This window comes from Lissotriton vulgaris, chromosome 2_2 (genome assembly GCF_964263255.1).
Source record: "Lissotriton vulgaris chromosome 2_2, aLisVul1.2, whole genome shotgun sequence".
Lineage (NCBI taxonomy): Eukaryota > Metazoa > Chordata > Amphibia > Caudata > Salamandridae > Lissotriton > Lissotriton vulgaris.
The window spans coordinates 252,366,479-252,379,246 of record NC_141688.1 but is presented as its reverse complement, the minus strand read 5'-3'; positions in this window follow the sequence as shown (position 1 = coordinate 252,379,246).

Here is a 12,768-nt window from a genome sequence, read left to right as displayed (position 1 = left end):
AGAAGAAGAATACAACCTGAGGCGAATTTTGAGATAAATGAGAAAATTGTTTCATTGATGGTGGATACAGGTTCACTATACACCATCATACCACAAGAAATCTATGATAGCACATGGGGGAGTGGTACATTATCTGGGTCTGATGCGAAACTTAAATCATATCAAGGGAATGATATTAACGTGGTAGGGAGGCAAAGATAAGGTTTGATGGAAGAGAAACTCATGGGAAAGTTTATGTGGCACAAGAAGGACCACCAATTTTAGGGTGGCCACACCAATTTGACTTGGCAATTAAAGTAGACCCCACAGCGGAATGTCCAGTCATGAGTGTAAATGCAAGTTATGCTGACAATCTGAATGATGTGTTAGATAGGTTTAGTGGTGTATTTGTACCAACACACAAAAAACAGAATGTTTGAGGGAGCTATTTAGAAAAGGGAAATGTTTGTGGGTTGGTGAGTGCCCAAGTGCAGTTCATGTTTAGTTTTGGGAATGGTGAGAAGTTTGCGGGGTAGCAAGTGCCCCAGTGCGGTGTATTTAGGGAGGTTAGTGCCCTATGGTGGTGAGTTTTGGGGTGGTGAGTACCCCGTGCAGTTTGTTTAGGGTGGTGAGTGCCCCAGTGCGGTGTATTTAGGGTGGGTATTGCCCTACGGTGGTGAGTTGTGGGGTGGTGAGTACCCCATGCAGTTTGTTTTAGGGTGGTGAGTGCCCTATGCTGGTGTGTTTTTCGGGTGGTGAGTATCCTGTGGAGTTTGTTTTAGGGCAGTTAGTGCCCCAGGACGGTGTATTTAGGGTGGTTAGTGCCCTACAGTTGTGAGTTTTGGGGTGGTGAGTACCCTGTGCAGTTTGTTTTAGGGTGGTGAGTGCCCTATGCTGGTGAGTTTTTGGGGTGGTGAGTATCCCGTGCAGTTTGTTTGAGGGTAGTAAGTGCCCCAGGGCGGTGTATTTAGGGTGGTTAGTGCCCTACGGTGGTGAGTTTTGGGGTGGTGAGTACCCTGTGCAGTTTGTTGTAGGGTGGTGAGTGCCCTATGCTGGTGAGTTTTTATGGTGGTGAGTATCCCGTGCAGTTTGTTTGAGAGTAGTTAGTGCCCCAGTGCAGTGTATTTAGGGTGGTTAGTACCCTACAATGGTGAGTTTTGGGGTGGTGAGTACCCCCTGGAGTTTGTTTTAGGGTGGTGAGTGCCCTATGCTGGCGAGTTTATGGGGTGGTGAGTACCCTGTGCAGTTTGTTTTTGGGTGGTGGGTGCCCTATGCTGGTCAGTTTTTGGGGTGGTGAGTATCCTGTGCAGTTTGTTTTAGGGAAGTAAGTGCCCATGTGTGATGTATTTAGGGTGGTTAGTGCCCTACGGTGGTGAGTTTTGGGGTGGTGAGTACGAGGCAGGCACATAACTGTTTCCCTCATGGATGCGTAAGCAATCTGTAAAGGGTGATTCACCGTGTGACAAACAGTCTGTGATTGAGAAATGTTTTTATAAAATTGGAGATTGGGTAAAAAGTAAAACCTGGTGGTTATTGCAATTTGGTAAACAAGTTCAGAGGACCGTTTAAAGTGAAAGCTGTTGGAGGTAATTGGGTTAGATTAACCAATGGGCAAGTGTCGAATTGAGGAGGGTGGCTCTTTGCTTTGTGAGGAGGCAGTTGCTTCTTATAGTGATGTCATGCCTGCAAGGCAGGGAGATGGGTCTGGTGCCACTCGCATTTTGAGGGATGCTAGTGAGAGAAGGTTACCTGCCTATTTGAATGATTATGTTTCTTGATTTTTCGTTTATTTGCTTTGCTTCAAGCTTTATTTATTACATGTCATTGTTATACTTCTTGTATTGATAAAGGGGGGAGATGTGTTATGTTCATATGATATCACTTATTCCACTCATTAGAATGTTGCATCCTTATGATGCCTTAGATGGTTCTAAGATGATGTCATGCCTGTGCATCAGTGAGCAGTTGGTCCAGCTGTGTCTGGTATGAAGCTGTTCAGGTCTTCCTTTGAAGAATAAACTTACTTGGATATATTACTAGATTTACTTTATTATTATTATTAAAGGGGTTTGTAAAGCGCCTGGTGACGCCTCCCGGCGTGTCCCCGCCCCGCTTTGTCATAACAAACTCCCTTTCTCTTTTTCAAAGAGGATTCATCCTTGCAATACAAAATGAATCTTTAATCACAGACTGGGTATATTTATCTCAGTGGTCTTCTAGCAATCAGCAGAATAACCCACATACAGGGAGAAAACTGCCTGCTCCCTGTAGCCTCCTGCATGTTTGGCCTGCTAAATGACAGAGTTAAAGCTCAAGCAAAACACCAACGCTGGCTCTATTACTTATTTAGGACATATGGTTGGGCACTGTGACGTCTGTGTGCAGATGTGTCACCTGGGACAAACTGAAGTGAGGGATCATATTCTGAGTGTGAGTGCCAGAAACTTACAGGAGCCAGAGGCAACTTCAGAGGACAACTGTCAGTCAGTGCTACAACAGGTTTGGGTTTGCAGGATTAGTCAAACATGTAGTCTGCTCAGTCCTTGGGCACCAGACTGGTGCAGCATAGGCAGTTGCTGATAGTGGACGTGCATCAGTAGTGGACTCTGTGGTGCCTCCATGACCAGGACAGCAAGATAGCATCCAGTGGTGCACATAACACTGCCTGAAAGCACACACAAACACAACCCCTTACTTAATACCACATAAAAGGTGTGACTTTGTGATAGAGTTGCATAGAACAAAAATAAGTAAAGGTAGGAAAACCTGAGCAAAAATAAGCAGAGTTTAACAGAGGATTGTTAAATCTGGAGAAATTCATCCTTCAATAATCGTTTCCTGTACAAGCTTCCACAAAGCTAATACGCCAGGACCAGCACTATAGAAATCCCATATACCTACATAGTTACTATTCTTAGATCTGCACCCCAGTTTTAAATAGTTTAATTTAATGCATTGTTATTTCCGATGAGGTTTTATTATACGTACCTACATCCATTGATTTCAATGGGAGGGTGTTGCAGTACCTGTGATTGGCTATAGGTAATGTTGTTTGTCCTCCAGGTCTGAGTTGAAGTACTTATACTACTGTTTTGGGACCTTTTTAGCTGGAGTGGATTTAGCAGTACAGTTAGTGAGTAACAATGGGTTTACTCTTTTGCTGTGGTATGTCCCTCCCTTAACCCCACCTTACTTCTCGCTAAAGCCCTCTTATTTTGTAGTAAGTGTACCTCATTGTTCAAACACTCCCATCTTTTCCTCCCACATTTACTACAGAGTAGAAAACATGCATGTGTGAGAATCTCCTGCCATAGAAACATTAGCATGAAGTTGGAGGTGGAGATTTACATTTGTAGGTTTGGGAATAGCAGTATGCAGTGCTTTAGTAGTACAACTGTAGAACTAATATACATAACCACAAAGTGCAGTTTTTAATAGCACCAATGACTTCACAGTGACTGCTGATTAAAATTTGTCTCAAGCGTATGTCTATACCAGTGGTGTAGTTTTTTTTCGCTTTGGCAAGTGTGCCTTTTATCTCCCCTATGCCTACAAATAATAGTACTGGCAAGTGTCTTAAACACCAGAAATCATCCTTGAAAGGATGCGCGCCAGCCAGAGTCAGAACATCGGCCTCCCTGGTGTAGGAGGACCCCGGGCTCCAGGGGGCCCCCTCAGCACGGTACACTGGGCCTCATTTTTGAGAAATGACGCATCGCTACGTGAAAGCAGAGATGCGTCACTTCTCAGTGCGCACTCATTGCGACATTCCTGATGCGTCATATTTAATGTATGACGCATCATGTCGCAAGGAGTTACAGATACGTCAGTATTTCTGTAGTATCTGTAAGAGCAAAAGTGATGCATTGCTGGAGTGTGTCACAAAAGTAACGCAACTCCAGCAATGCGTCCTTTCACATGGGGCAAGCCCCGTAAAAGGGCCTACGTCAGTCTTACGACTGCTGTGAGGCAGGCGCAAGATTTTGAGGCAACGGCGTCCTAAAAGTGACGCAGTGAAATCTCAAAGATTTCACTGCGTCACTTCTACGACCCTTCCTTGCGTCAATACGCCCCTCTTGCATATATTATACCTGGCGCAGGTGATAGAGCGCGCAGGTCACCCGGCTCTGAGTTTTACCAGATTTTCACACACTCGGGCCCATGACGTGATTGAGATACAATTTTGTGAGTCGAGTGAGTTTACGCACCCCTATCAGTACTTTATATGTGTTTTCTATAACACTATTACCATGACACCTGACTTACCACAGGTACTTACTCTTCCTGATGGATCAGGAGCTATTAGAGGATAGGTGACAAGATAATTCTGAACATTTATTCTGTTCATTTAAATAACACTTTGTAAGTCTTCAAATGACCACGGACACCTGAAGGGTTTTAAGAGTTTTTATATAAGAAGTAATATTCAAAGTGACAAGAGTATAAGGCAGATGCAAATCAAAACGTCAATAATCAGGATTACAAGAATGATATAACTATGGATAAGGGCAAGCACCATTGAGTGCGAATGGGAAATCTAATGGATGAGGGTAACAGGGAACATGCTATTCAGTTTCAGACTTATACTAGGGAGGGTAAAATTAAAACACATTAGTCAGTGAATTCCTAAAAGCCTACAAGTGATTCAAACCCTAATATTAGTCTGTCTAACTTTAGATCCTAAACATCAACAATGGTCATCACACTTTATTCAAGCAAAAACTGTTTCAATTGTGCTCTACAGGAAGGGGAAAAATGGAACATACTAGTAAACAGTTTGCATTTGCAATATTAGAGAGATCAGAGAGAATATCATGGGCATAGAGGCTTTATTAAAGAGCAGGAAGGAAAAGATAGCATACGGACACCCACGGATATATTTACCTAGGACAGGAATGAGGACTAACCCTGGCCACGGGTCAGCTTCGGGAATAGACGAGGACAAGGACCCTCAAGGATTTAGGATGCCAGTAGGTGAGCAGGTACAGCTCACGGAAAATCAGGACAGGATACCCCTCAGGATTTGGGTCAGGACTGTGCTCACCAAAAGGGCATGACCAACACCTGCAGCTTCGGATGCAACGCCTGCGCTACCCCCTCACTGCACGGAATCGGCCAGTAGCCCCGATTGGGTTCTCGAATCCCCCAGCAAAGTGCTCCGCCAGCACTTAGGACTATTTCCACCCCTTGGAGTTTGTGGAAATTCGGACAGAGTGCTCCGCAGATCTCTGTATCAATCACCTATAGAGTCGTGGGGACGGTGACAGGTCATCTATTCGGACAAGTCGGACAATTTTCCCTAACTAAACTAGGCTAGATATACTCTTTTTGTGTCCCAAGACCACCCACAAATGTTGCAAGTGACAGGGTCCCAACTTATGATTGGTCAGGAGAGGTGGTTAGGTCATAGTCACCACCTAAAATTCTGTGTTCCCACAATTAATATTTATTTTTCAGTACCCACCCCTTACATTCCAGTTCCCAGGGTATGAGAAAGGTGTAAACAATAGAGCACACATAAGAATATACATTTGTATCAATTTTAGGTACAGCCCAATTCTCTTCCCAGTGCATGGAAGATGTTCTCAGGGGCATCTCAGCTTCAGGAGCCAGCTGGCTTGGGCTTGCTTCTGCGCAGTTCGGCTTTTCCCTCATCACGTGACAGGGTTGTAGGAGGTTTCAAAGATGGTGCCGCTCCCCACTCCCAGGCCCCAGATACGCGGTACATGAATAGTAAGCGAAAACAAATTAGAAACAGAGGAAAAAATGAATACACTGTACACCATGATAATCTACACTGCACCCCTTACTTCATAATAACTATAGCGGTTAAAGGTTAAGCGGAAATAGATAGAAATGCAAAGCAGCATGGGCAAGCAGAAAGCGTGTTTAGAGACAAGCGGCCATTTTAGCTACAATGCGCATGAGCGAACTCTCCCTCCAAAACTGCGAGTGCGTCACGTCACGTGGGTATGACCGACGCATGCGCAGACTGGATTTCTGCGAAGCGGCCATTCTGTAGTATGCAAGCGGAGTTAGGATTAATAGACACATAAGCAAGCGTCTCTGGGACACCCGCGTGTACTGTAAAAGTGTAATATTAATGACAAACAGGATTGGTTTATACTATTACAAGTTAACGAGGTTCATGAATGAGAGCAAGTCGCTTTATGTGCGAATCCTTACTCCATCAATCCCCTCTTTGGTGATATTTACTATCATCACTATTAATGGAAACAGATGCCAACTTCTTTCTTACATCTCACTCATTTCGATCTCTATAAATTTGTTGTTGAGCCTCTTCTCAGCATCCTTATTAGGATGGAAACTCTTGGCTATCTTATATTTCTGGTTTCTTAACTCTTCTAACTCAAGTTCGTCAATATTTCTCTTGACTCCTTTCTTATTTACTGCATACTTCTTTCTACACTTTTGACATTTGCAGCAAATTACTATTATGAACACAATCAGACTTATTCCAGCTATTGGCATCAGTATTTTCCCTACAAGGCTGCGACCTATGTTAGGAAACCAACTACCTACAGAGGAGAGACCATCAGTTAGTCTATTCCAGGCACTATCAACCTCCAGTGGTTTGAGTTCTTTTTCCAAATTAGTTATGTTTTGTACATATTTCTTTATTTCTACGCTTTTATCAGGAATGTAAGTGCAACAATGTTGCGCCTTCAGCATTCTGCAGACTCCGCCCTCTTTTGCCAATAAGGTATCAAGATCAAGGCGATTCTGTAAAACCATTGATCTGATCGCAACCATTTCAGTATTGACCAACAGGAATCCAGCAGCAGTGTCAGTTGACAACCGATCCACTACTGTAGATAATTTGCAGATACGGTGAGTATTCAGAACCACTCCCACTCCAGGTATCAGTGCACTAAATATATCACCTATAATTTCTCCGACGCTTTCACGTTTACCACGCACTAAACCATTAGTATTTTCATTGCTTCCAGCGGCGTTGTTCACATGATATATTTTCGGGAAGACAATGCCAAAATAGCAGCTTCCATACCAGTGATCCGGTAATTTGAAATAAGCCTTGTTTCCACATATATAATAAATTCCAGGAAACACAGGTTCTGACCCATTTTTGAAACCCCAACCTCCAATTACCTTGTAATTATGATCGTATTCACTGGAACCGATGAATACATTGTTATAATAACTAGTCTCTTCTCTATGAAGACAGAGTTTCCCTTTTCGTTCAAAATCCAACAACAGTGCAGGATTTGCCTCGCCATTTGAGGTGCCTTCCATGTTTTCAGCCCATTTAGGAGTTTTCTGTCTCTTATCATTGGCCTTTCTTTGGAAACTTTCCCTTCTCTTTTCTGCCATTTTCAAAAACATTTTCTCTTGCTCATGTAATGAACAAGTCAAATTATCTCTTCGAGCTTCATTCAAATCATGTCACCTATAGTCAGAAAGTATTCTCCCATGTAACGAGTCACTTCGCTTCTGACATGCACAATATTCAGGTGTCCCCGAATAGGCAGTTCAGAAAAAATCACGTCAGTGTTTGAATAGTAGTACTGTAAAGTGCTTCTATAAAATAAGCTTGCTAATACACTACAGGAAATTCCATAGGTCAGGGGTAAATGGTGATAGGTCACTCCTTAAGCTACTGAAGTAGGTAGCTTCATGCAAACATAACAATCTTCTATTTCCATAGCTTCTACGTAATGCACTAAAAGATTTGCAAAGACATTTAAATGTGATCTGTTTCTCATTTTGTGAAAATGTAGTCCTTCCTCATCTGGTGCTTCTAAGTCAGGTCGTGTTTGTCTTAGGCTAACTGAATTGTCACGTCTTTCTACACTTCGTGGTGTTTCTTCAGTATGTACAACTTCTGTGTCTGGCATCATGGATTTAGTGGGTACAGGTTAGTATCTTTACTTATCATAAAAGGTATAAAGACTGTTAGTCCTATCCATACTGCTATAACTATTGCTACTCTGCATAAGCATATTTTACAGCAAGTTTTACAACAATTCCCTCTAGGTCTTCCATTTACATTTGAATCAGACATTTTAGCTTACAGGTGGCTTTCCAACCCCTCTTTGTTTCTTAACACACGAGGCTTACGCAGTTTCACTTTTCAAGGTGGGTCTTCTACCTCAGAACTCTGATCCTCGATCGAATCTTGATCGCTTCTGTCACTCACTTCAGGGTCATCAATCTCTTCCAACACCAAATAAGTCCATTCAGGACTCCAATAGTTTTTATTTAATCTTCTCACTCTGGTACTGCGTCTGTTTTGCTGAGTTCCTGTTCTCTGTCTTTCGCTATCAGCTCTTTTTCGGTCTTCTATTTTCTCTTCTACCGTTTTCAATCTTAATTTCAGTCTCTTTATGTATCGGGGTTCATTTTTCTTCTTGAGCCTTTTAGTGGTCGAGGAAACTTGACCCTGTTCGTGAATTCTTTTATTTTCGCTCTGTTGTGGCACTATTGTTTTGGCTGTGTCCTTTTCCCTTCCTGTCTGACTAGTTCCAGGTCTTTTATCAGTTTCTTCTGCCTGGTTTCTAAGCTGGCCTTGTTCAGGTATATTTTGTTTTTGATTTTGGTTTTCAACTGGTTTGGACTCTGCTTCCTGAACACGTTTGTCTATTTCTATCTGTTCCTGTTCATGCACTTCGAACCCTTGATTTTCTTCCGCATGAACTTCAGCTTTAATTACTATCTGTCCCTTTTCAGTCTCTGGAGTCTTTGGAGGAGTATCGATGACTTGGTCTGTCCCTACTTGACCTATTTCCTGATCAGGTCTGATGTGAATCTCGATAACCTGACCTTCTTCTTCTAGCCCTGTCTCGTCCTCACTATCCCACTCTCTATCTAGGTAGGAATATTTTCTGGTTCTTATTGGATCAAGAATCAGGTCGTCTGCTGGGAACCATTCGTCTTGGCTGGTGCTCGGTAGTATTACATCAGCTAGAACTGGACCCTCGTCTGGAGTCTCCTCAGCTGCACCACCTTCAGCCTCAGCCGCCTCTTCTTCAGTTACCTTCTTGGTATGGCTGGCATGGATCCACTTCGGCACGCCAGCACACTTTACAGCAGTGGTAGTTACAAGGATCACTTGCCTTGGCTTTCCCCACTTTGGTCCAAGACAACTCTTCCGGGTGTGCTTCTTCAACACCACCCAATCTCCAGGTTTCAGTTTATGGGCTGGAGTGGTTGGCCATTCGACAGCTGTCTCCCCAATCTGGTGAGAGATAGAACGCACTTGATCACCCAGCTGCCTGCAGTATTCTAGCACCAAATCATCAGAAATACTGAGCAGTTTGTGTCCAGGTACCCATGCCTGTCGCATCACTCTTCCCATTAGTACTTCATGGGGGCTCAGGCCTGTCTTTCGGTTTGGAATACTTCTCAATCCCATCAAGACAAGGGGTAAAGCTTCTATCCAGTTCAATTTTGTAGAATTGCACATCTTGGCCAATCTTGACTTTATAGTGCCATTCACTTGTTCGACTATTCCAGAAGCCTCTAGACGATATGCACAGTGTAGCTTAGGCTCAATCTTGAATGCTGTATAGAGCTCTTTTAAGATGTCGTTGGCAAAGTGCCCACCCCTGTCTGTTTCAATTGTCTCTGGAAAACCATACCTAGGTATTAGCTCCCTTAGTAACAATTTGGCTACAGTAAGGGCATAATTTTTCTTCGCGGGGTATGCTTCCACCCACCTTGAGAATAGGCAAACTATTACTAAGACATATTTGTATCCTTTACACATAGGCAACTGAATAAAGTCTGCCTGTAGTCTGACAAAGGGACCTTCTGCCTTTCCAATTGTACTTTGCTCTACCACAGTCCTCTTTCCTGCGTTGAACTGCTGACACACCAGGAACCTCTGGCAGAGCCCATCCGCAATGTTCCTGAACTTTGAGTTATAGAACACTTGGTGAAACATTCGGCACATTGCATCCCTCCCAATATGGGTATCTCCATGAATCATCCTGGCCATTGGGGCAACCATGCTATCTGGTAACACAGGCACACCCGTCTTATCAACCACAACACCATCTCTTTCCCTGAGCTGACATTCCTCAGTCTCGTATCTTTGTTTTTCATCCTCCTCTGCTGCTTGTTGCAACTCTTTCAGTTCCCTCCAGGTAGATACATTCTCAAACACCATAAGTTGGCAGCTGTTTCCGCCTCCCCATAATTTAATTTTTTGGGACATTTTGTATCGGGCGCAATACTGGGCAATTTGGTCAGCATATCTATTTCCGGCCATCACATCGTCATTACCAGACTTGTGAGCAGCACATTTGACTACTGCCAATTCTTTGGGCAACTGGATTGCTTCCAGTAGGGTTTGCACCACTTTTCCATTTCTGATGGGGGTACCTGAGGAAGTCATGAATTCTCTTTGTAACCATAGCTGGCCGAAGTCATGAACAACCCCGTAACCATATTGACTGTCAGTGTATACGGTTACTCGTTTATTTTTCCCTTGCTTGCAAGCTCTGGCCAATGAGATCAGCTGGGCCACTTGGGCAGGCTTTATTTCACTTAGATAGGATGCTTCTAGGGTCATTTCCAGTGTGACTACTGCATAGGCAGCACTCAACCCGCCATCCTCATGTCTCAAACAAGAGCCATCCACAAACATCACAAGGTCCTCTATGGGAAGGGCCGTTTCTTTTATATCAGGACGTTGTTTGGTGCTAAACTCAGTTAAGTCAGTGCAATTATGCTCAATTTTGCCCTCCACTTCTGCATTTTGCGTGAGGGGCAACAGGGTTGCAGGGTTTAAAATATTGCATCGGGAAATTATCACATTCTCTGCACCAATAAGAATTCTCTCATACTTAGTCAGCCGACTAGGAGTGAGATACTGGGTTTTGGTTCGGGTTAACAGAATCACAACTGAATGTGGAACATAAACCGTTACAGGATGTCCCATGACAATGTTTTCACTCTGTTCCAGACTCGTGCAAGTAGCAGCTACTGCCTTCAGACACCCGGGAAGCCCAGCAGCCACTGGGTCCAGAGTGGCTGAAAAGTAGGCCACTGGACGTCTAGTCAGACCTTGTTCTTGTGTTAGGACTGAGAGTGCACAATTGTCTTGTGTGTCACAGAATAATTCAAAGTTCTTGGAGTAATCAGGCATTCCCAGTGCAGGAGCAGAGCACAGACAATTTCGTAATTTTATCCAGGCTGTCATGCTTTCATCATCCCAACTAACTGGATCATCTGCCCCTTTCTTGGTCATCTTTATCAAAGGTTTGGCTAGAACAGCAAATCCCACAATCAACTGTCTGCAGTATCCCACAACTCCTAGGAACATTCTGACTTCCTTCTGGGTTCTGGGTAATTCCATATCTCGAATTATTCTAATTCTTTCTGAAGTAACCCTTCGGATAACTTTTTCTATCTGGTGTCCCAGATACTTCACTGAATTTCTACAAAACTGCAATTTGTCAGGTGATACTTTATGTCCTCCTCTGCCTAAATCATTCAGCAGGGCAATGGTATCAGTAACACAGTCGCTTTGACTTTTAGACGCCACTAGAAGGTTGTCTATGTACTGAACCAAGACAGATTCTTTTGGTAGGACTAAGGATTCCAGGCATCTTTTTAGAATCTGATTAAATATTGAGGGGCTTTCTGTGTACCCCTGAGGGACACGATTCCAGACGTAGACATGACTGTCAAACTCAAACGAGAAAATAAATTTGCTCTCTGGATGCAATGGGATGGAAAAGAACGCATGGCACAAATCTATGACAGTGAACCATTCCGCAATCCAGGGAATCTGATACAGGATCACTGCAGGGTTTGGCACAATGGGACAACAAGGTACAACAATCTGGTTTACCTTTCGCAGGTCCTGCACTACCCTGTATTTTCCACTAGGCATTTTAATTCCAATTATGGGGGAATTACAAGGACTGCTCATTACTTCCTGTATTATGTTTGCCTCCAGTAACCGGTTTACTTCCAGGGCGACTCCAGCTTTTACTTCTGCACTCATTTTATACTGTCTAGTTTTTGGGTAAGTAGCATTGGGTTTAATGGCTATTTTAACTGGGTCTACATTTGCCATTAATCCTACATCTCTCCCGGTGAAATCCCATACCTCTGGTATCACCTTTTGTTGGAGTTCCTCAGGTAAATCGTGAATTGTCAGAGCATTAACTGCTGCATCGGGCCTTAACATCATTAGTTTGTACAGGCCATCTTCATCTGGGGTCTGAATTTCGACACCTTTTGGTGTGCAAAAGATGGTACAGTTCATTTTGCACAACAAATCTCGTCCCAGTAGGTTTACTGGACTGGAGTCGCAGACAACAAATCTGTGCATTTCTTTGAAATTCCCTATAGAAATCTCCATTGATTCAGTTACAGGAGTGCTAATTATCTGATTGGATACACCCACTACTTGGATTGCTTCTCCCGAGAGGGGTAGGTTTGGAACGTCCGCTGTTCTCACAGTCGAACGGGTAGCACCAGTGTCCAACAGAAAGGTGACATCATTTCCTTCAACCTTTCCTTCAATGTATGGCCCTGTCTGGTCTACCGGTAGGGAGGCGCCAAGCACGCACTCCCCTTCCTCCCCCCTCAGGCCCCGTCAGTATGGTTCATCACAGAGAAATGTATCATTTAACAGGAATTGTGAAGTTGCTGGATTTCTCTCATTCTGTCCTTCCCATACTTCAACCCTCTCATTCTGTTGAGCCTGATTCTTGTAATTAGGTCTAGGAGCTCGAGGTAATGGAGGTGGATTTACCTGTTGCTGATTCTTTCGTGGCCCCTCTTTCTGCACCT